At 44.5% G+C, this 22,738-nt stretch overlaps 1 pseudogene; it reads right to left on the bottom strand.

Moving 5' to 3' along the window:
• Window positions 1–1,951: 1,951 nt before the first annotated feature.
• Window positions 1,952–4,670, bottom strand: LOC144370637 (ubiquitin carboxyl-terminal hydrolase 17-like protein 6; annotated as a pseudogene).
• Window positions 4,671–22,738: the final 18,068 nt, after the last annotated feature.

Raw genomic sequence — 22,738 nt, 5'->3', positions numbered from 1 at the left:
GACTTTATGCATCTGTTGAGATGTTTGTGTGATTTTTGTCCTACATTCTATTTATGAAGCATATTACTTTTGTTGATTAGCCTGTGTTGGACCATTCTTTCATACTCAGAATGTAACCAACATGACCATGATGAACAATGCTTAGTGTGAGGTTGAATGTGATTTGACAATATTATGTTAAGGATTTTTGCCTCTTTGTTCCTGAGGAATAGTAGTCTGGAGCTTTCTTTCTTTGAAGGTTACATATCTGGATTTGGTATTAAAGTTATACTGGTTAACATAGATTGTATATGCAAGTGTTACCTTTCTGTTTCCTGGAATATTCTGAGTAGAACTTGTACTAGTTCTTCCTTAAAAGTCTATTTGAATTCAGCTGTGATACCATCTGGTCCTGGACCTTTTTTTTTTTCTTCAGAGTAACCAATATAATTTTGTTTACAAAAAACCACGAGCCTCCTCTTATTTTTATTTTTAATTTTTCAGGGTGAATGAGAATGATCTTTACACATTTGTTTGCACTTTCCAAATATTCTGCAATGGGCATATTTCACATTTAAAACAAAACAACACCCAAAGTTGATTGCTTCCCAAGAAGGAAAGATTCATGCTGATGTCAGTCATTAGAAGTCACAAAATGCCTCTCCTCCCTGGTCCTCAGGCATACTGGGGAGCTGGGGTGCAGTACTGGGATTCCTTCCCCAGTACTCCAAAACTGAACAAAACAACATGGCCAAATGATAAGAAATGGCTTATAAAGCATTTGACAAATGACATCCACAGAAACTTTTAGGAATTATATTTGTTAGCTCTAGAAGTAGCAAAACCTTGCTGTTAGGTCTCAGCATCTTAAAAAACAGACAAGCTGACCACAGAGACCCTGGTTATCTTGCCCTGCTGTGGGACGGGCGAGGTGCACTAGTAAGAGCAATCCCAGCCCATTTACCCAAAGATTATGACCTGGGGCACCGCAAGCCCTGCAAAAGATTTCTCTAGGCTCCCACTATAATAAAGTGCAAAATCTGGGTGGCAGCTGAAGGCCCCCCAGACCAGATCCTCCTTCAGCAGCTGCTCCCACAGACAGACTGTCAGTGTCCCAGTGTCACAGAAGTCAGAGATGCAACCCAGGAGGTGAGGTGAACAGGCTGTTCCTCCTGGGCTCTGACCTCTGGGGCAACTCCTTCTCTTTCTGAGGAGTGACCTTGATGCTCAGGGCTGGTTCTTCCATATGGTTGGGACACACTTCTGGGCTGGGCTTCACCCTAGGGGTGGCAGCTTCTTTCCTTCTGGGCACTGGATTTCCCTAGGATGTCCTGTAGAGCCTTCAGGTGGGTGACCTTGGAGGCCTGGTCCAAAGCCTATTCCACTTCCTTTTCTGGACCTGGGTTGGTCCTTCCATCCCATCCTTCTGACCTTCAGCTTCAGCTGCAAATTCAGAGTTCATGGAGTCAGGAGAACTATCTTTGGAATCAACCTTAAGGCTGCAGGCTTCTTCCTCTAGAAAAGCCATTTCTTCTAGGGAGGGGTTCGCAGGGCGCATAGAGGATCCCTTGGACAAAAGAAGGCCCAGCGCTCCTAATTAGGCAGCCTTTGGAGGTGGCCCTGCCCACACCTGGACCACAGGAAGAAGAGGAAGGAGAGGCCAGGGAGGAGGGAAGCAGAGGAAGAAGAGAAGGAGGAAGAATTTCTGCAGTGGGATGAGTTCCTGGATAATCACAGCTTCCTCCTTATGACCTTTCAGGTGCTTGGGGCTGCTGCCCCCTCAGGAACATGATGCAGGGCTGTGAGCTGGCCAGTTGGAGGGGGCCACGTCCCTGGGCTCTGAAGGCAGCTGGGCTTGTTGGGACAACCTTCTGCAGTGGTACTTGACCTTGAACTGCTTGGATGCCACGGGCACCTTTCCCTCTTTCCACTGCCCATCCACCATTGTTCTCAAGGTTTCAGAGATGCCATGGCACTTTGGAGAAGTCCCAATGATTGGAGACTGACTAAAGGCTTTGGTTTGACTCCCAAACCCACAACTGGACTCCATGATCACCCAGGCTTCTGTTTGCACTCCTCTACTTCAGGGAACTCAAAGCACTCTAGGGACTGCTAAGTGCTTACCATTAGTTTGCAATACAAAGGCCTTCACAGTGCCCTGGATTGCTAGACCACAATTACTGTCCTCTTGCCCTGCTTGTTCTTCTTCTTGGTGGCTCTGGGCCTTCCTGCAAGACATGGGAATTGGCCAGTGTTCACCAACTCCTCACCTCCTCTGTACTTGGTATTCTTGTTCTGCTTGTATTTTTCCTGCTTATCGTTTATGTTCTCCTTTTCTCTGTGTTTTGACTGGTGAATCACAACAACATTGGGAGGCAGAGTGAATTCCACTTTCCTGAGGTTGAATTCAGACTTTGGTTGGTTCTGTTCTTGGAGAAATTTCCACTGATCCAGGGTGATTTCTCCAGTAGCTGAATCCACCAAGCGCTCTTCTGGCTCTCCTGCTTTGCTATAGGAGTCTCCTTGGAGCTCTCCTTGAGTGGCTCTCAAGATTGTGTCCTCAGGCCCAAGAGCTATTGTTTCCCTGCCCAGGGACACACTCCCATTGTCAGTTTCAAGTTTACTCTTCTGGACATAAAAGAGGACATAGGCACACTGACTCAGGACACAAGCAGTGTCACAGGCCACTACCTTAGCATCGTCCATTTTGTACCACTGGCCATTGCCAGCTTTTATGTAACAATAGTAGTGTCCACTGCGACAACTCACCCCAGCATGGACCAGCACAGCATAGAGGGCATACACCAGTGGGCCTCTGCCCTGCTGAGACATGTATGGCTACATGTCAAGACACTCAGGATAGTGCACGTGCTTAGCAATTTTTTCCCCTGTGAGATCCGAGAACCGTTTCAATACAAGCATAAGAACTTTTGGTGCCTTCTGCAGGGTCAGGGTCTTGCAGGCTGGCCTCTTCTTCTGACAAACACCACACTGGTAGGCGTTCTCCCCTTCCAGCCACTCAGGCTTCACCGAGTGCTCCAGTGCATGCTGCACACTGGGAGCTGCCGTGATGTCTAGCATAATGTCCAGGTAGGGGTCAAAAGTGTCTGAAAGGCCACAGCAGTGGAGACACTTGATTTGCGATCTCCAGCACCCTCCAAATATCTGGTGCATGAGGGTAGGGTCCTTGGGGTGAGCACCTGGCTGCTTGTGCCCACGCAGACATGCTTTCTGCATGGCATGGAGAGTAAAGAGCAGAAATTCATGGGCATCTTCTTGCCAGGAAGTGTGGAAGCCGTGAACCAAAGCAGGCAGGGGCTGAATGACATCCCCAGGGTGGCGGAGAGCCCGTGTCATGTGGGCTTGCATCACACACAGCACGCAGACCCTTTGACGAGGACAGCATTGGCAGTGCTCCTGGGACAGCATGTAGTTGGCCAGGGGAGGTGTGTATGTCAGGCACTGCAGGGCTGCATTCATGTAGCAAGTGTTTCCCATGTTCTGCAGCCCAGCACCAGCTGTGGACGGTCTCTGCCAGTTCAGACAAAGTTTCCCTCTAGGAGCCAGCAGTGGCCCCACAGGAGCTGAATTCTTATTCAAGTGTGCATCAGGGCAAGGTGACAATGATGACTCTGCAGGTAGAGAAGGACCCAAATGAGCTTTAGCATCAGCTGCATTTGATGAACATTCAGATTTTATACAGTCATGAAACTGAGACTCACCTCCACAGTGGAGTGAAGCTGTCTCCATGTCTCCAGGAGCAGTGACCACCAGGTTTCCCTGCTGAATCTCGAGAGGGGAGAGCTTCTCCTTCAGAGCTGGCCTTCAAATGACAGCCTGGTCCATGTTTTCAGCCTTTTATAGCTCAGCCTCCTGACCACACCCACTAACTTCCTGCCAGATCCACCAATCACCTGTAAGTACTTAATTGAATTAGGGATTTGGGTGTGGCCAGTTCACTTCCTGGAGAGACTGGTAGACTCTTTTCCCTGTTTGTGAATCCCAGGAGCATTTTTTTTTAAGAGAGAGAGAGAGAGAGAGAGAGAGAGAGAGAGAGAGAGAGAGAGAATTTTTAATATTTATTTATTTTTTTTCAGTTTTCAGTGGACACAGCATCTTTATTTTATTTTTATGTGGTACTGAGGATCAAACCCAGTGCCACGCACATGCCAGGCAAGCGCTGTTACCGCCTGAGCCACATCCACAGCCCAAGAAGTATTTTTATAACCACATTTCATAAGCATTTTGAGGTGTGCACATATTCATAGTGGTAATATCTTAATTAAAATGTTTTTACTTATTAAAATATGTATTTTAAATTTTTAAACAACTTTTCTGAGAAAAAGATACATTTTATTTCCTTCTCAATAAACCAAGTCATGCTGGACGTGTCCTGACACATTTCCATGATGGTTTTGAATTCAAAAGGAAGTCCTTTAGGAATATGCCTGCTTGTCTTTGGGAGAAATATCAAGGAGGCAGGGGATAAGATTTTTATTATGTTCAAGATAATATTCCTTCCAGTACTCATGTATCTTATGTACAGACTTCTCCACCCAAATGTCAGTACTTATAGCGGGTCATAAATAGTTTAAATGAGATTAATGGACTAAATCTGATTCATTCTCTGTTCATTCTCTGATTCCTTACCTCTGTCGAATTTCATTCCTCAGTGGAATGATCTGGAACATAGTTTGAAATGTATTTGTCTACCTCTGTTGGCTTATAAAATGGACAGCCTTCTGTGTGTGCAGCTTGTGGAGGGCTCTGAAGGAAAACATGGAACCCACCTCTCTGCCCAGGGTGGGGACCAAGTATTGACAGATATAATCAAAATCTGGAAGCCAGAGAAGAATTACAAATAATATATTGCCTGAGGGCAGAAGGACCCATGCAAAGGTGAGCATAGGAAGTGCTGTGGGGAGCCACATTGAATGATCACACCTTCCAGTCCTGATGCCTCAGATTCTAACCAAACACTGCATTTGCTGTGGCTTGGGTGGGGTCCTGCTCAGATAGTAAGGGGTCTTCTTTGTGGGATGTGCCCCTAAGGTTGAATTATACTCACCTCTCCCTTGTAGTCCTGCCCTTCTGCCCTTTTTGGGTAGAACTTTCAAAGAACAAAAGTCTCCCCCAAAAAACTCACTTCCAAACATGCTATCTCTCTCGTGATTTTCTCTTGCTCTCCCTTTGGGTACCTGAGGCTAAGAGCTGGGGAAGCTGTCCTGAAGCTTGTGTAAAGGTAAATTGTGTCTGTGTTTTATTTAATATCCCTGAAAATTCACAGGAGCGATCGGAAGTTCAGCTGTCTGTGCTGGTCAGGGGCAGCAGGAGGTGCCTGAAGCCAGGGACCATTCCCAGTGATTTTCCAAGTAGATTTGGTTGTAAATGCTTAAGAAATTTACTGAACCGTGTTTTGGGGTTGTAGAAGAAGCAGGCAGTCAGAGAGCCAGGGACGTTAAAGAAATAGTGGGATATTCCACGTCCTCAAAAAAAGAAATTTACTTAATGATCCTGGAGACTCTAATCAAGCAGAGAGGAAAACAGGTCGGGAGGGCCCAGCTGGTTCAATTCCTGTTAACAGTTAATGATGTAAGCCCATGGTTGTGTGAGGAAGAGTCACCAGATTTGTGTACTTGGGAGAGGCTAGGGAGAAAATTGTCTAAAATCTGCTTCTCTGCCAAGTTATCTAAAAGTAACAGTAGAAAATATTTTAAAAGTCTGGACTGTTTTAGGAATGTGTCCTGGAGGATTGAGAGGAAGACCAATGGTTTTTGGAAGACTTGTTAAAAGGGCACCAGAAAGCTACTAGAAGTTTGGAGCAGGAGAAGCAGCCTGAGGCTGCAATCATGTGATTTTTTTTCCATCTATACCAGGACTTAGAGTTGAGTCAATTCTCTCCCACTCTGTAGCTTGCAAACCTCAGAGAGAGGGCCTCAGGGCAAGACCTAAAACCAAGCCTTCAGTAAGAGCTGAACCAGACACAACCAGTGATTTAGAAGGGCACCATCCAAACTTCATGGTGGGGGCATGTACTAGAGAGGAAGCCAGCCCTGATTGGATTTCTGTGAGGTTGATTCAAGATGGAGGGGAAGAAAATGGACAGGAAGACACTCATGAAGATGAGCCACAGTCTGAGCAAACTCAGTCAGAAGGTGAGAATGAGCTAGAGGAGGGTTTTGGTAGATTACCTCTGGCTGGCCCTGTGCCTGCTATTTGGATTCGGCCACTCTCCTCCTGGAGTATGAGGTTTAATAAGTACTCTGAATTGGCAGTAGGCATGCTTATGCTTCTCCAATGTGGCCTTAGAATAGTGCTGGAAGCAGGGGAGGACATTACAGGGTTTTAAGTTTTTCCAGTCTTTGAGCAGGTTAATAAGCAAAACCAGCCTGTCCCCATGATGCTGTAGTTCCTTTTAAGACTCTAAAGGAGCTCAAAAGCACTTGCTGTACTTATGGTCCAAAGTCAGCCTTTGTTCAAAGTCAGCTGATTCCTTATGCAATGAGCCCTTACTCCATGTGACTGGATTTCAGTGGCCAAAGATTGTTGATCAGGGGTGACTACCTTTTTGGTGGTTTCACTGGACTGATAATTGCATTGAACAAGCTGAGAGAAACTGGAGGCAAGGCTTTGATGTCCCTTTGGTGAAGTCAACTGGAACTGGAGAATTTTCAGATTTAGAAAGGCAGTTAAATTATGATCTGGCCATATATGATGAAATTACTGCATGTGCCAAAAGGGCATGGAGAGAGCTACCTAATCAGAATCAATCAACCTTGGATTTTAGTCCAATCAAACAGAGACACAGGAGCCACTTACATATTTCACAGCAGGTCTATACCAGGCAGCAAACAGATCAAGAGGAGACTTGAATGCCTCTGAATTCCTAGTCAGGCAGCTAGCATTTAAAAACCAATAAAGTTTTTCAAGAAGTCCTCTGACCCCAATGGGAAAAGGGGACTGAGTCTGAGTTCATTCGCCTTTGTGAAGATGTGGGTTCCACACAGCTACAGGGCTTAATGCTCGCCTAGGCTCTGAAGCAGGTACTACAACCTCAGGCTGGGAGAGCCATTCTCGCAGGCATTGTTTCAGTTGTGGTAGAACTGGGCCTATGGCTCAGGACTGCTTGTCTCCGCACAATAGGGCAGAGACTCAGAAACTGATGTGACACCATTTTTGAGAAAGCAGCCTCTACCTTAGAGCAAAGCCTGTCCAAGGAAGGGGGCGTGACCCTTGTCCTTGGAAAAATCCAGAGAGCTCCTAGGCACATAACCACCCTGCTGAGTAGTTTATGTACAAATAACAGGGGATATCTCCTGCACCAGGTGTCCTTGACTCAGTTAATCTAGGTGAGGACCCATAGCAATGCCCTAGCAACCACCAATCAGCATGAGACAGGGAAAATACCTGGGATGCCAGATGACCCTCCCAGTAGTTTATGGTGGTTAATAACATATTGGGAAACCATGTAGTTCAGCATGAACACCCCTTGTGGCCTAAACCAATCAGTTCAAACAAATCCTCCTCTTGTACTAACCAATTACCTCTACCCAACTTGTTCCCGCCAGTGAATGTGCTAATCCTGTTTTAGAGTTGTTGTTTGATTTTCCCACAGTGTGTGATGATTTGCTAAGAGTTGCTATAATGTATGTGAAGTCCCTTCCTTCCCCAAAGAGTGTATAAAACTGCTGCAAACCCTGGGCTCAGGGCCTCTCAGCGTCACCATTTGCTGTGTGCGCAGAGGACTGAGCTAGCTCACAATAAATGCCTCTTTGCTGCTAACATCAATCTTGGTCTCTGTTGGTCTTTTGGGATCCAGAAATCAAGCATAACAAGACCTCTCTTGGTTTGTGCAGACAGTGCTGCCAGAGAGATGATCACATAGCATGGAAAGATTTGGGTAGATATGGCAGCAGGTCCCAGCCACTTCTGACCTCACTTCTGCCTTCTTCAGCCTTGCCAGCTTGTATCTACTACCAGCTGACTCCATAGAGACACAGCCAACCTTGGGAGTAACTCTAATGCTTGAAATAGGGCCACAAGGAGTCCCTAGTGGGCCATTACTGACAAATACTGATACCGATGTTGACTGGTGACAAGTTCTTGCTTCCCCAATGTTGAAGAATAACACCAGAAAAGCACACACCAAGGCAAGGTCAGAGTAGAAATTAGAAGTTTATTAAAGGACAGCAGAAAAGACTTCTCCTGGAGGAAGAAGGGGACCCAAAAGGTGGAATTTGTGGAAGTGCAGTTGTCTCCCCTTTTTATAGATTTGGTGATGGAATGTAGGTTGGAGGGCCCCAGGGGTGGGACACAGGTGGGCCAAAAGGGCAGGAAGAACTTTTGGGATGGGCTTATCACTTCTCTGGGATGGGCTATCTCCAAATCTGTTGGGGGCTGTTCATTAATACTTCTTTGAGGTGGACTTTGGCCTAGGGCCTTTGGGGGACTTCATTAACATTCCATGAATTGTCCTGTGTTTTCCCTGAGTCATTCCCAGCATGGCCTCCATTTTAGATTTCATTCCACATTAGACCTGATTAACCTAACTACACTGACTACCTAACTTTAAATTTGACTTCATTCCCCCCTCTAATTTGGGAACTCCTTACTGCTGTAAGGAAAGGAGGCAAAGAAAATCTTTCTGGCTTCTTCAGGCTGAAAAGGGACAATGTGTGGGGCAAGCAGTTTGGAGTCCCCCTTTAAAAATCGGGTCTATCAAGTGATCCATGATAAAAGTCTGATTGAGAAGTCATAGGCTGGAGGGCCATTTGAGTGATGGGTGGTCTATAAGAGAAACAAGAATTCATTAGTCTGGAACCAGATTGATGCAGCAATAAATCCCATAGCACAGGAATATGCCAATGAGTATGATGGCAAAGACAAAGACTAACAATGTTTTCCACCAGGAAGTACCAAGAACCAGGAGCTAAGATATTGTTTCCATGACAAAGTTGCTGAGGACATGGCTTATATCTGAGCATGTAAATCCTTAAGGATATTTGTCACATTGCCAGAAATGTCAAAGATGTAAACACAACATTTAACTTTTAGGGTTACAGATGTCCTTTCCCTTAAGATATAGTTTAATAATTTAATGTCATCTGATCTTGCAAAATCCTTTTACTAGTATGACCTCTGTGTCTAAGAGAAATCTTTAATTCTGTTACTTAGGGCTGGATACTCATACTAGCAAACACCAAGCCTACCTGTGTAGGTTAGGAATATCTGTGGGCCTTAAACTAAAAACTACTCTGGCAGTTTCTTTTGATAGTTATCAGGCATTCCTACCTAAGAATCTCTTTTGCAGCCTCCAGTTTACTTATTATTGGAGGTTACATTTAACTATTATTATCATTTAAAATGCCCAGGAATAGCTGTGTTTTGGCTTTGCCTGTCTTTGCTAAGTGTTTAAGATGAAGCAAGTCAAACTGACTTTTGTTTCTATCTATTGTTAACAGTCAGCTGAGTTATCCTGGGAGTCCTCAGGAACTTCACAGCAACTTCTCAGTTCTGCTAGTGCCATTTGCGCTAGGATGGGTCCAGGCCTTGCTTGACCATGTGGCTTCCCTCAGAAGCATCAGGGATGTCTCCCTTTTCTGATGACCCTCCTCTTCACAGCAAATGCACTGATTGGCTTTCTGTCCTCCACTGGTCTCATTAATCTCCCTGATCAGGAGGTTATGTGGCCTAGAGTTGCAGAGCTCTTTGGAGAAGTCCCCTATTTCCTGATTCAGACTGACTCAGAGGGCAAGAGCCAAATTTTTAATTTTAAAACTTAATCTTAAACATCTAGCAAATAAGTTAACAGCCTTATATTAAGAGCACTGGGCTTTAATGTCTATCTCTCTATCCTGTAGGTGATAACTTCTTGTCTTAAATTAACCCAGGTTGTGAGTTCTTAAATCAGTACCTCTGCAAAACATTAACAGGGCAATCTTTAGACCATTTATAAGAAAACTACAAAATAAAATTATCAAGAGTAAAAACATTTAGTTCATATAATAGCTACCTTGAATTTTGGTGGAGTATATCCCCTGTTTGAGATCCTGGCAATTGTGACAAAAACCAACTTTTGGACACAACTTTAAATGTACTGATATCTGGCCTACTTCTTTCATAGTCACTTTCACATGAGAGGGGACATAGAGCTTTATCTCAAGTAAGTCGGGGCTCCTCATAAATCTTAAATACTGTAGTTCTGAAACTGATCTTTGCCTTTTTAAACATCATTTTACAAAGCCTACATAAATTGTTGCTCAAGTTCACGTGAATATTAGCTAACACAACATAATATCACATCTAAAACATGAATTAAAGAAAGGCTGAAAGCTTTTAAGCTTTTGTAGAAAAGTAGCAAAGTACTTTTGTGTTTTGCAATAAAACCTTTACATAGATTAGGCTCTCATTAACTTAAAAATACATTTAAATTGTATCTCAGTGTAAAAAGTAACATGGAACTTTACATAACTTGTTGATAATAAGTACAGTTATAGAACACAAATGATATAAATAAATTTCCAACATGTTTTTCTTTTAAGCCTAAAATTACCATACAATTTTAGAACATCAGCTTTATATAATGCTCTTTCTAAAGCTTCTACCTTACAGACTTGTATACCTGGAAGATATGAACACATTAATGGCACCAATTACATTGATGTTTTTATATTAACCAAGTTTAGCTTTTAAAAAAATAACATAGCACAATTCTCTAAAACAACAGCACTTGTTTAACCAGTTGTTTAATTTCTTTAAGATTACTTGCTCAAAAACTTACACTTATAAGCAACTTACACAGACCTTCTTTATATCATTTACTTAAACCCTCTTAATTACTTAACATTATAGACTCTTATCCAGAAACACATTTTCCCTCTATTAATTCCATACCTAGAACCTTCTAGTTTCTCTTTTTTAATCTGTTAACCTCCTTCTGTTCACATTTTGAAACAATACTTGTAAATTTTTGAATTTAAGCAGATTTAACATTTTATTAGGGCCTTCTTTGAACACCTAGAAAAACTTATAAGCTTAATTTTAAGACATTTTTTCTATTTACCAAATTTAAATTGAGCCATTTGAATCATGTGAATAAAAAATATTTGGATCCATTTTTTAAATTTTTTATGAGTGCTCCTCATATATCTATCAATTGTCATATCACTTCATGATATATGGACATACACACATACAGACATACCGACATACAACATGTAACACAAGTGTAACACAACACAATAGTAAAGGCCTTCTAGCTTTTTTAGGTGAAATCTCATTGCAATGTTTAAAAAAACTCCACAATTGATCAAAAATAGAACTTACCAGAAAAACATTAACTTGTCTGTAGGATCAAAATCATGAGCTCAAAAAAAAAATACAGAATCTAAGAAAAAAGAAAAAGTCCTCTTTGGTTTAATCTAGTTTGAGTTCCCATAAAGACACTTTTACTCTTTTTTTCCCCTTGGGCCTCAGATCTGTCTTCTACTGAGTGCTCCAGGCTTCTTCTATTTGCATATCAATTTAAGTCCTGGCTGAGGTCTGGAAGGAACTGGGAAAACTGGAATTTTGAGCAGAAACTTCATGCCTAAGGCATTTTAACCATAAGTCACAATTTTCAGGTTTGGATGTTGAAAATTATGATACAAGTTTAAGATACAATTCACAAAATTTCATCTTTATATCTTCCTACACTAGAAAAACTTGCTCACACAAAACTGAAAATAGGATCTTAATAATATAAAAGCTACCACAGAAGAAATTTTTTCAGGATCATTAAGCCACTTTCTTCGTTCTGAAGTTCCTAAAGTAGTATTAAGTTACATTAAATCACCTGAAAAAGTTTTAAAAAGAACCACACACTACCATGTGTATCCAAAATTAAGCTTAAAAAATTTCCAAGACTGTTGCTATTTAATGTCAATTTAATAAGTCAGACCAACGTTTTAATTCAACACTTTTTCCTAAATCTTACACAGAGAGAAACAGATACCAAATCGTAATTTACTATCCTTGCCCAAATCAATGCACTGGTACACCTAGTGAAATCTCCTTAGGCTACCCAGTTCAAAAATTGATGAAAAAATAAAACTAAATGATTGGGAGTTACTTGCCAACTTGAAAGTAGAGTTCTTTTAATTTTCTATCCTAAGTATTTAAGTTCTATGGCATGAATTATCTGAAATCACAAACTAAACAATTACCTAACCCCAACTTTTAACTGCAACATTATGCAATGCTTCAAACTCATTTAGATACCAGATTGTTACAATGAAACATCATCTTTTAGACACACATTTAGCCTAGATTATCCCCAAGAAACAATCTATAATAACCTTTAAAACAGACTAGATGAGAGAAAATATCTCTCCAGGTTTTGAACTTCATTTAATTATGACTCCTATCAGTGACACCATAGATTTCCCCATGAGTGGACCAGATGTTCTCACATAGGGGCAATTATTGGTGTAAAATCAAGGGTCTCAGTGTGACTGATTTTACTGCATTCAGGTGGAGTAATCCTTACAGTGCAGGGAAAGAATGAGGAAATTCCCCAAAGCCATTTGCGAAAATGGCTCTGGCAGCTGCTGGGAGTCCCTCAGTGTCCCCTTTCACTTACAGGATTAGCTCCTTTGGATAGATCCAATCCTAGGCAATCTGGCATATCTCCTAATTTTCCAGTAGAGTCAGTTTTTATCTGCCTTAGGTCTTGGAAGGGGGAAGGGGGTATGTACTTTGATCGGCCCAAATTTTCGCTTGATTCTTTTTCCTCAGTGAGTCCAAGATTTTTCTCTTCATGGCAGATATCATAGCTAAGTCTACACTGTTGGTATAATTTAGGATTTTCCCTTAGAGCAAAGAAAATCTGAACATACAGCACCTCACACCATTTCCTTTTTTGTAAATTTTATCAAACTGTAAAATTGTATTAAAATTGATATTTTCCTCTGGTGGCCAGGTTTCTCCATCAGAGAGTTTGTATTGAGGCCAGGCCAAGAAAATGAGGCACTTTTTCTTGACTACCTGAGGTTCAAATCTATCCCAATTTTTCAACATGCAGGCTAGTGGTGCACCTGGCATATTGGAGAGAGAGAAGCTCCTGTCTTGAGTGAGAAGAAAACAGGATTCAGGCACCCACACTGCGCAGGAGAAAACTGTTCTCATTAGGGACGTCTCCCTAAGCTTGAGCTTCCTAAACAGTCCAGAAAACCCGTCTCTCACCTTGCTTTGCCAAGGGGTTTCTGGCCCCCTTTAGCAAAGTGCTAGGGTCTCAGTTTGCCCTGTGCCAGAGACCCTGGGAGGATTCAGACTTAAGGGCCTTACTGCTTTCCTCCCGGCCACTAAAAACCCATTGCAAAAGAAAATTGTGCACTTTTTGTCGCCTTTGCTCTGCAGACTAGCAGATTACCAGAGGAGTTGATTCTAAAAATGCCTCTCTTAACAGCATAAGGAACACAGCACATTTTAAACATTGGGGCAGTAAAACAGACTAGTAAAAGTTACCTATGCACCTTAGGGAACCTGGGCAGATTTTACTGATTATCCCATGCCTTTCTTTCAGTCCTACAACCTGAATTGCTAACATTTCTGACCCATGAAGGAAGGGGAGCATCCAGGAGGGATTGGATGCGGGGTTGGGAGTGTTGCATAGCCCATACGGAGGCAAATGTGATTGGGGCTTTCCCTCAGTGCCATTCATCTACCAATCACCCTAGATACCCCTGAGGGCTGTGGGGAGGGGGCTCAAGAGAAAGGAACCTTAAGAACGCGTCTGAGTGTAGCCCAGACCGGAATTCCGCAGTTGTTCCAAACTCCTTCCTCCACCTCCATGCATCCGAGGCAGATCGGGATTCAGGACACTGTGTACTCACGCCAATTGCTCTCTGGGCCCAGACAGAAAAGTTGGAAGTGGCTTTGACAAAACCCAACATACCTGCTCTGTATTGAACAGGTGATTGAGAGCTGCCTAGGCTGAGAAACCTCTCACCCGAGTCTTGAAGAGTGGCGGCTGCACTAATTGCGTTTAAGTAGCCGTCCAGTGCCCACCTTATCCTCCAGAAAGAAAGAGAGAAAGATGCACCTCAAACAGACATGGGGTGCCTACACTTACCTCGGTGTAGAATCTCCGTATGGGACCTCCAATATGATACCACTGTTGACTTGTGACAAGTTCTTGCTTCCCCAATGTTGAAGAATAACACCAGAAAAGCACACACCAAGGCAAGGTCAGAGTAGAAATTAGAAGTTTATTAAAGGACAGCAGAAAAGACTTTTCCCTGGGGAAAGAAGGGGACCCAAAAGGTGGAATTTGTGGAAGTGCGGTTGTCTCCCCTTTTTATAGATTTGGTGATGGAATGTAGGTTGGAGGGCCCCAGGGGTGGGACACAGGTGGGCCAAAAGGGCAGGAAGGACTTTTGGGATGGGCTTATCACTTCTCTGGGAAGGGCTATCTCCAAATCTGTTGGGGGCTGTTCATTAATACTTATTTGAGGTGGACTTTGGCCTAGGGCCTTTGGGGGACTTCATTAACATTCCATGAATTGTCCTGTGTTTTCCCTGAGTCATTCCCAGCATGGCCTCCATTTTAGATTTCATTCCACATTAGACCCGATTTACCTAACTACACTGACTACCTAACTTTAAATCTGGCTTCAATATCATAGACTTAATTTTAGGGTGAAACAACTTAAGGGAATTCAGGTGCTGCCAGGAGTAATTAATTCAAATTTTAGAGATGAGATTGGGATCACTGTACAATTGGACCCTGCCATTCAGCTCTCTACAAGAGATGTACTAACACAGCTAATACTTCTGCTAATACTTCTGCTAATACTTCTGCTTCACACCCACCAACTTGGAGGGAATAGGTCAGATCTCTCAGCCTGCTGAAAGTGCTCAGTACCTTCACAGGGAAGATAAAGATGGCAACTCTGGGATTTTCAAGACTTATGTCTTAGAGACCTTGCCAGTAGATTTGTGGGGCCATGATAGTCTAAGCAGCCTAGGTTTGTTATTAGTAACTCCAAATTCTGTCATCTGAGGGATTTAATCAAAATTTATTCCTAGAGAAATTGAGGGAAATTTACAAGATTTCCCTATGACCCAATCTTCCCAACATATTTTAATTACTACATGCAGCCAGAATTTTTGGTAGGGGCCCTGACTTTATCCCCAACTCAGAGAACAGCAGAAAAAAATAATTGGTTCACAGAAGAGCCAATCTGGGTCAGTCAGTGGCCCTTAACAGGAAACAACTTGAAATAGCCCACAGGCTAGTTCAGGAACCACTTCAGGCTGGCCATTCACAACCTACTCTCTGTCCTTGGAACACACCCATCTGTGTAATCAAGAAAAAATCTGGCCACTGGAGATTAGTACAAGATCTCAGGGCAGTTAATTGTGTTAATGAGCCAATGGGAGCCTTGCAACCAGGGCTTCCTTGTACAGCTGTTCCTTTGGGTTATCATTTAATAGTAATAGATTTAAAAGATTGTTTCTTTTCTCTACCTTTCCACCCAGAGGACTGTAAAAGGTTTGCCTTTAGTGTCCTGGCAATAAATTTGAAAGAACTAGTCAAAAGATATTGTTGCCTTAGGGAATGTGTAACAGCCCTACCCTATGTCAAAATTTGTGGCACAGGACATCATGCTTGTGAGGGAGAAATTCCCTGATGCATATATGATTCACTTTATGGATGATATATGTGTATCTCATGCTAATCCAGATGTACTCCTAAAAATCTTTACCCAAACAGACTTCACTCACAGCAATGGGTTTGTGCATCTCACCTCAGAAGGTGCAAAGGACATCTCTTTTCAATATCTAGATCATGTGATCGAAGGACATAGAATCCATCCTCAAACCTCACAAATAAGAGTCAAGGAGCTGAACACCCTTAATGATTTTCTTTCTTTTTTTTTTTTTAAGAGAGAGTGAGAGAGGAGAGAGAGAGAGAGAGAGAGAGAGAGAGAGAGAGAGAGAGAGAGAGAGAGAGAGAGAGAGAATTTTTAATGTTTTATTGTTTAGTTCTCGGCGGACACAACATCTTTGTTGGTATGTGGTGCTGAGGATCGCACCCGGGCCGCACGCATGTCAGGCGAGCACGCTACCTCTTGAGCCACATCCCCAGCCCCCTTAATGATTTTCAAAACCTATTGGGTGATATCAATTGGCTGAGACCATTTTTAAAGCTACTACTTCAGATTGGAATCAGAGTTTTAATGACTACACAGGATGAGTATGTAAGTGTTACCTCTCTATTTCTTGTAATTTTGAGTTGAATTCACACTAGTTTTTCCTTAAAGAATATTAGAATTCGGCAGTGAAACCAATGTGGTCCTAGACTTTAAAAAAAAATGGGGTAGGGAGGGAGAGCATGGGAGGAGGATTACCTCTAGATAGGAAATGAGGGAGGGAGGGAAAGGGAGGGAGGAGGGGAATAGCATGAATGGTGGAAGAACACCCTCATCATGGTACAAAATCCATGTATGAAGATGTGAATTTGGTGCACCTCTGCTCCTCAGAGAATCAGGCTCCACTTCAGGGACCTTCTTGGCCCTATGCCTGGTCAGGGCGGCGATCAGGTGCACTCCTGCTAATGGACATGAAGTGCCAGCATGGGCATGCCTTTCTCTGGTCCAGTCATGGCTCTGGCACCCGGGTGTTCTGCACACCTTTCTTTTAGACCCTACTATGTGTGAGGTGGGCCCAGAACAAAGTACTCCTGAGTGCACACTGGGGAGCAGATACGGTTCCTTCACCCTCTGCATTGTCCAGACTAATCTCCCCGCCTCTCCACCCCTGCTTTCCCTTTCTAAATGTGCATCACTTGGTGAAGTTTGCTCACAGCACGGCTGGGAGAAGCAATTCCTACACTAGTTGGGGGGCCCAGGACAGACCCCTGTATATATGGCACTCTCCACATCAGGATTGCAACTAGGAAATGTACAGGAAAACCTACACTGAGGGAAAAACCAAATCTGAATATGGAATGCATCTCAAGAGCTGCCTGTCCCAGACATCAGTGTTCACATATCTCCATTCTTTCAGGCTCCAAACTCAAATTGAGGAGCTCCATGTTTCTCCTCCCTGTTTCCCTGCGAAATCACCTGCCTGTGGGTCAGAATTCACAGCACCCGGACTCTGTCTCTGAATAGGAACAGCCATGTCAGTGCCATCTGGAGAAGGGAGTGTCCAGTTGATAAATCTTGGCTAAAAAGCCACAGAGTCATTCTGGAGCCTGGACACACATGTTCCCAGACATAGGACAAGAGCTCTTTCAACCTGCTGCAGTGGTTCCACAACTGCTCACAGTTAGGAGCACCCAGAGAGAGTTGAGAAGCCCCAGTGTTCAGGCCTCCAAATCACAAGTGAGTTCTTTGATCTGGAAACACAATTTCATGCCGGGGTCCTGCCCTAGCAGAGTCCAGGAAGACCTGATGGATGAGTGGCGTTGGCGAAAAGATGAGACAGGAGTCATTCCGTTGGAGCAATCTCCAGAGAGAGAGAGAGCTAATGCAGCTTTCTCTGGGTCATCTTTTATTACAATTTTCCTCATCCTTATAGATTGAGAATACGTCATTGATTATATAATTTCAAACTTTGCCAAGACATGACATTTCCTTAACCATGATTGGTGTTACAAAAAATGGAACATTAATTTACATATTTCCAGGATATGACCTTCAGTTATGCAATTATTAAAAGTATAGAATCATTAATAAAATACATCACTAATTTACATTTTTCAGATTTTCCCAAGATTTACTATTTTCCCCAAGATATGTTATTTTCTTATTGACTAATGCCAAACTACGTAACCAAACTCTAAGTCTCCTAACCAATCATTAACCTAAAGTACACTTGTACTTTATTTCTAATCTAAAATTCCCATCTAAAAAAATCCCATTAAATCTTATACTTAAAGCATCCTAAAGTATATCAATCATTCTTAAAACATATCAGAAACCTATACAACTAAAAACTTAAGAATTTCTAAACTTAAGAATCTAAATAAAATAATATTTCTAACATTCTAAAACTGTGTCTTATAAAGCTGTTTTAATTAATTTCTAAATTTATTCTCATAAAACTGGTTGAGCTATTTTCTCAAAGAATTTCTTTGTTTCTCAGTCAAGGTGCACTAGTTCTCATATCTTTATAATCTTTCTCAATAGAAAGTAAGATCCAAACATCAATCCACTGTCCACCAATATTAACTATGCTCATCATATATCCCTAGGTAAAGTAAGAAAGGGTTTATAAAAAGAGAAGAATATATCTTTATATGTTTTAACTTTCCTAAGTGTATAATACAACTTTCCTTAATCAAAAATGAGACTACATGTGGTGAACTTTGTAAAATAAGCCTAATCATTAAGTTTTCTAAGAGGCTGGAAATATGGGCTTGGGTTCTCCTTGATATAATCAATGTGGTGCCTAAAACTCTCATGACCTTTCAGAGGATGATTGTTGTCCATGATCAGGTTTGTCCACAATGTACTGAGTTAGAAGAACAGCCTTCTACTTTGTCCTTGATATGCTGAGGGCTAGTAGAACAGCCTCCATGGCATGATGTACCTGTTCTGTTCTAGCCATCTGAAATTTAATTTGTTTGGCATCTAACATACTTATGCCTCCTGAAGAAACATAAGCATGAAAATGAAAAGTCCCAATTACATAAAAAAGGGTCTCATGGTTTCAGTTTCCCACCAACCAGCGTGGCTTTGCCAGCATTCATCCTCACTGTGACCCTGTCAAGACAGTGGGAGAGCGGCTTTGCCAACACTTTTTCTCACTGTGACCCTGTTAAGACAGTGAGTGGGGGATCGCTTTCGCCAATTTCACCCATTTATCATGGTAGTATGGGGAATCCAGGGATATCCTGAACTACAACCAATGAATGATCTTAATTGACACGTGGACATCACCTGAGACATTCGGGCTGTCCAAGGCATTACAATTGAGCACCAGGACACAACAAATGCAGTTTGACGGAGAGACAAGGTACAAAGGCAAATACCTATTGAGCAGTCCAACTATGCACATTGTAAAACATGGGGAAAATTGGATGAGGATTCAGAGAAATGTCAAGTACATGATTATCATAAGGGGCAAGGAACAAAAAAGGAAAGGCCAGGGAAAGTGTCCACAATGCTTTCCATGACCACATTCAAGAGTCAAGAAGGTCCACTGCAGAACAGGACAGAGGTCCCAGTGATCAGCAGGTGCTACACTCCATGTGGTCATAGGACAAAAGGGACAAACTTGAGCCTTCTACTTCTGTTCCACTTCCGTCTCTACACCTGCATATCCACTCCATTTGTCATCTCATAGACAGCCTGTGGAAGGTGACATGAGCACATTGGACCATCCCCTGGAAACCCCATTCAGAGGAGTCTCTCCTCTGAGTCCTGGACAGGTGGCTGTGCATCAGAGGCAGGGTCCGGGGCTGTGCCAGAGCTTTCTGAAGTCCCAGCCTTTGCTCCTACTCCATAGCTAGGAAGGTCCTGTGACCCTGGTGCCACCTGCTCCTGCATCTTTGCTTCCTCAGCGTGAGAGACCCTGCAAGTCATTGGAGCCCCAAAGGCCATTCTTCCCTGCTATGGTGTGCCTCACTCCATGTCACTGTCCTCAGAGGAGGAGGACACCTGAAGGTCTTCATAGAGGACACTCAGTGGCTCGTGGGAGCTGGGCCTCTGGGACTCATCAAGATAGGGAGGAGTGTCAGCAAGAGCACTGGTCTCTGCAGCGGGACAGGAAGGGAGATCGGCAATGAACCTGGATCTCCACCAGTTCTTGTGCATTCTCTTGAAGAGCATCCGGAGGGGCTGTCGGGGAACACAGCTGGGTGCTGGTGGACTCGATTTGGTGCGCGGCTCCACTGGATTCAGGAAGCTGCTTTCCTTGGGAGGGCGAAGATCCATGCTGGAATCATGGGCTGGAATTTTTCTGGTCACCTGGGGTGACCCATTTAGTCCGATACCACTTGTGTCTTGCCAAGCAGGCAGAGACTTCCTGGCCTCCGAGCCTGGCCTGCAGGTGTTCCCCCGTGGAGTGGGACTGTGCCCCAGCCTGAGTTTCTTTGGGGAGTTCTGGCCAGTCTGGATGTGGACCTGAGCTCGTCTCTTGCCTGGGGCCTGGAGGCTGAGTTCGTGGCCCTGGCCCTGTGGACATGCTGCAGGCTGCAGGCAGGGCTCTTTGCTCACATCAGGACCCCTGGCTAGTGATGGAGGGTGGAGCAGAGGGCCCCCTCCGAGAAGACTGGCAGAAGTCTGGGCAATTTTGGAGGGGACCACCTCTGGTGTTTCAGGTGCTTTCTTCCCAAGGAGGGCAGGGTTCTGCCCTGAGGGCCTTGCTGCCGGCTGGATGGTGCCAGGGGTGCTCACATCCTGTTTATCCTGGATCCCGGGACCTGAGTGGAGTCCACCTTTGGGTCTCTGAAAGGGAGGTGCGCTAGTGAAGGTGAGACTCTCATCCGAGCTCTGGACACAAGGCTGACTCTGCAACACGGAGCCCAGGACACACCTCGTCCTGGTCGTGTGGACGGGCAGTGGCCTGCTGGGCTTCTGGAGGAAAAGACAAACACAGGAAACTCTCCTGAGTCCCTGCACTCAAGCACCAACAAGGCCCACCTAAACAGGAATTCGGCTACAGAACATAGAGTGGAACAGGAAGACACGTCTTCAGCCCAGGAAAGGAAAGGGGCGCTCCACCTCCACCTCCATGGCTATCGGCCAAAGACCCATTCCAAGAAGGACTTGACATGTTTCAGGGCACATCGGGAAGTATCCCGTTCTTAATCGGAGGTCTCGTGCCTTGAGATGGGCAGGGCTCTTTTGTGTGTCCTTCCATGGGATGTCGATGGCTAACGCTCCTCTCAGCAGATGTGGCCACTCAGGAGTTGGCCTACAGAAGCTGAGAGTGTTCTCCCACTTTCAATAGGAATATGCCTGCATTGGACATTGTGTCCTCTGAGACGTTGGCGTCAACTCTGCCCCCATGAGCCCATGCACCACGTCATGGGGAAGATGAAAAAAGTCCCACACAAAATTGGAAAGAGCAAATGTGGAGGACCCCCAAGCTTCAGTCCCATTGGGCTTAAATGTTGATAGCACATGCCTCAGGCAGAAGGGCCACAGAGAAGGAATTTATCAGGCTTCTCCAGGACACCAAAAGAGCAGGCCACCATGCACATACTCACCCTTAGGCAGGCACTGGGTTCTGTCTCTTCCTTCCATTTGGGTTGCTGCCTCTCCTGGGGTCTCCTATAGGTACTCCATGTCTGGAGTAGAGCCTTTCCCCGTTGTTCCTCTTCTTGCCTGCAGAACACACGATGGTATTTGGATGGATGCAGAGGAGGGAGCAAAATGAGAGGTGCCCGTTTTCTTAGTGTCTCCTGTGCTACCCTGGGTTCTCCCCCAAGTCTGTGCCTTTCCTCCTACAACAGCCAGTCCCTACATCCAGGAAGCCCTTCTCATCTACCACTAAGTAGTTCCCTGTGGACACATTGCTTTTGTGCCTCCCGCGGTCATGTTCCTAGTGCTGCCCTGACCCCCTTCCCTTTCTGAATTGAATGCACAGGAGAATGTGCTGCAGGCTCTGGCTTTGGGACATGGAGTCCTTGCCTATCTCTCTCCATTGACCCAGTCATTAGCTGCATGCGAATGTGTGGAGATGACTATGTGGAGAAGGGGAGACACCACCCCGCTGGAGTTCCATGCCCGAGGCTTGGATCCCAGCTTCCCCATCCCTCACCTGTGCACCTGGCCCTTCATTCTGGCTGGCTGCTCACAGGCCCCTGTGTTCTGGAGATTCCTAGGCTTGCTTGGTGCCTGGTTCTCCTTCTCCTTCTTTGGGCCCAAGGGTTGTGGGGCCAGCGCACCATCCCAGCGCTTGATGGGGCATCTTCTGCTCCTCGCAGTGTGTCCAAAAGCCCCACAGTCCCTACACTTCAGCTGTCGGTGGAAAAGCACAAGTTGTCAGGAGTCGGCCCAACCACAACCAGCTCTGCCCTTTTACAGACAAAGTGAGATTTGAAGTCTTAGTTTCCCCTCGTTGTAGGTCAGGCACTCAGGCCTGTGAACCATGAATTTCTAGGGATTTTAAGGTCCTAGAACACGTTTGTGGAAGCGCCTATTATGAAGGGGCACTGGAAGGAAGGTTTGGATGTTGCAACTTGAGGAGCCTGGGCCAGATTTCAACAACAGGACAAATGTTGGGATGCATGGGTTTCAAGTGGTTCCAAAAGATGACTCCTCCCATCCTAGGAAAGGACTAAGCTGAGAGGAGGTGCCCGGGCAGGTCCTCTTGGGGTGGAATGGGAGAATTGGGTGGTAGAGGCAATCTGAGAGGACGTCACCACGATTCTGACCTGTGTCGGCCCCTGGCTTCCCGTTGCCTCCGATGTCCACATACCCTGGGGTCCTCCTCTTCAGGGGGAGGAGCCCGATGCCCCACAGCTCCCCTCTGCTGGTGCTTCTTATTCTGGATTTGCATGAGGCTCGGGGCCAGAGGCTGTGAGGCCTGCTCTGCCGACTTTCTCATGTTCTTCAAGTCAGGCCCCATTCCCTCAGATGCTGACACTGGGCCCTCCTAGGTCCAAGAGAAAAGAAAAAAGTGTCATGACCAAAGTCAACATGGGATCTTTCATTTGTTCTCCACATTTTGGCATGGAGCACATCCCATGATCTGAGGAGCCCAGTAGAATAGGTGGAGCACAGATGGGTGCACAATCAAGGGAGAGTAGGCCAACTACTGC

The sequence above is a fragment of the Ictidomys tridecemlineatus genome, chromosome 14 (assembly GCF_052094955.1).
Source record: "Ictidomys tridecemlineatus isolate mIctTri1 chromosome 14, mIctTri1.hap1, whole genome shotgun sequence".
Lineage (NCBI taxonomy): Eukaryota > Metazoa > Chordata > Mammalia > Rodentia > Sciuridae > Ictidomys > Ictidomys tridecemlineatus.
This window is presented reverse-complemented; position numbering and strand designations above follow the sequence as displayed.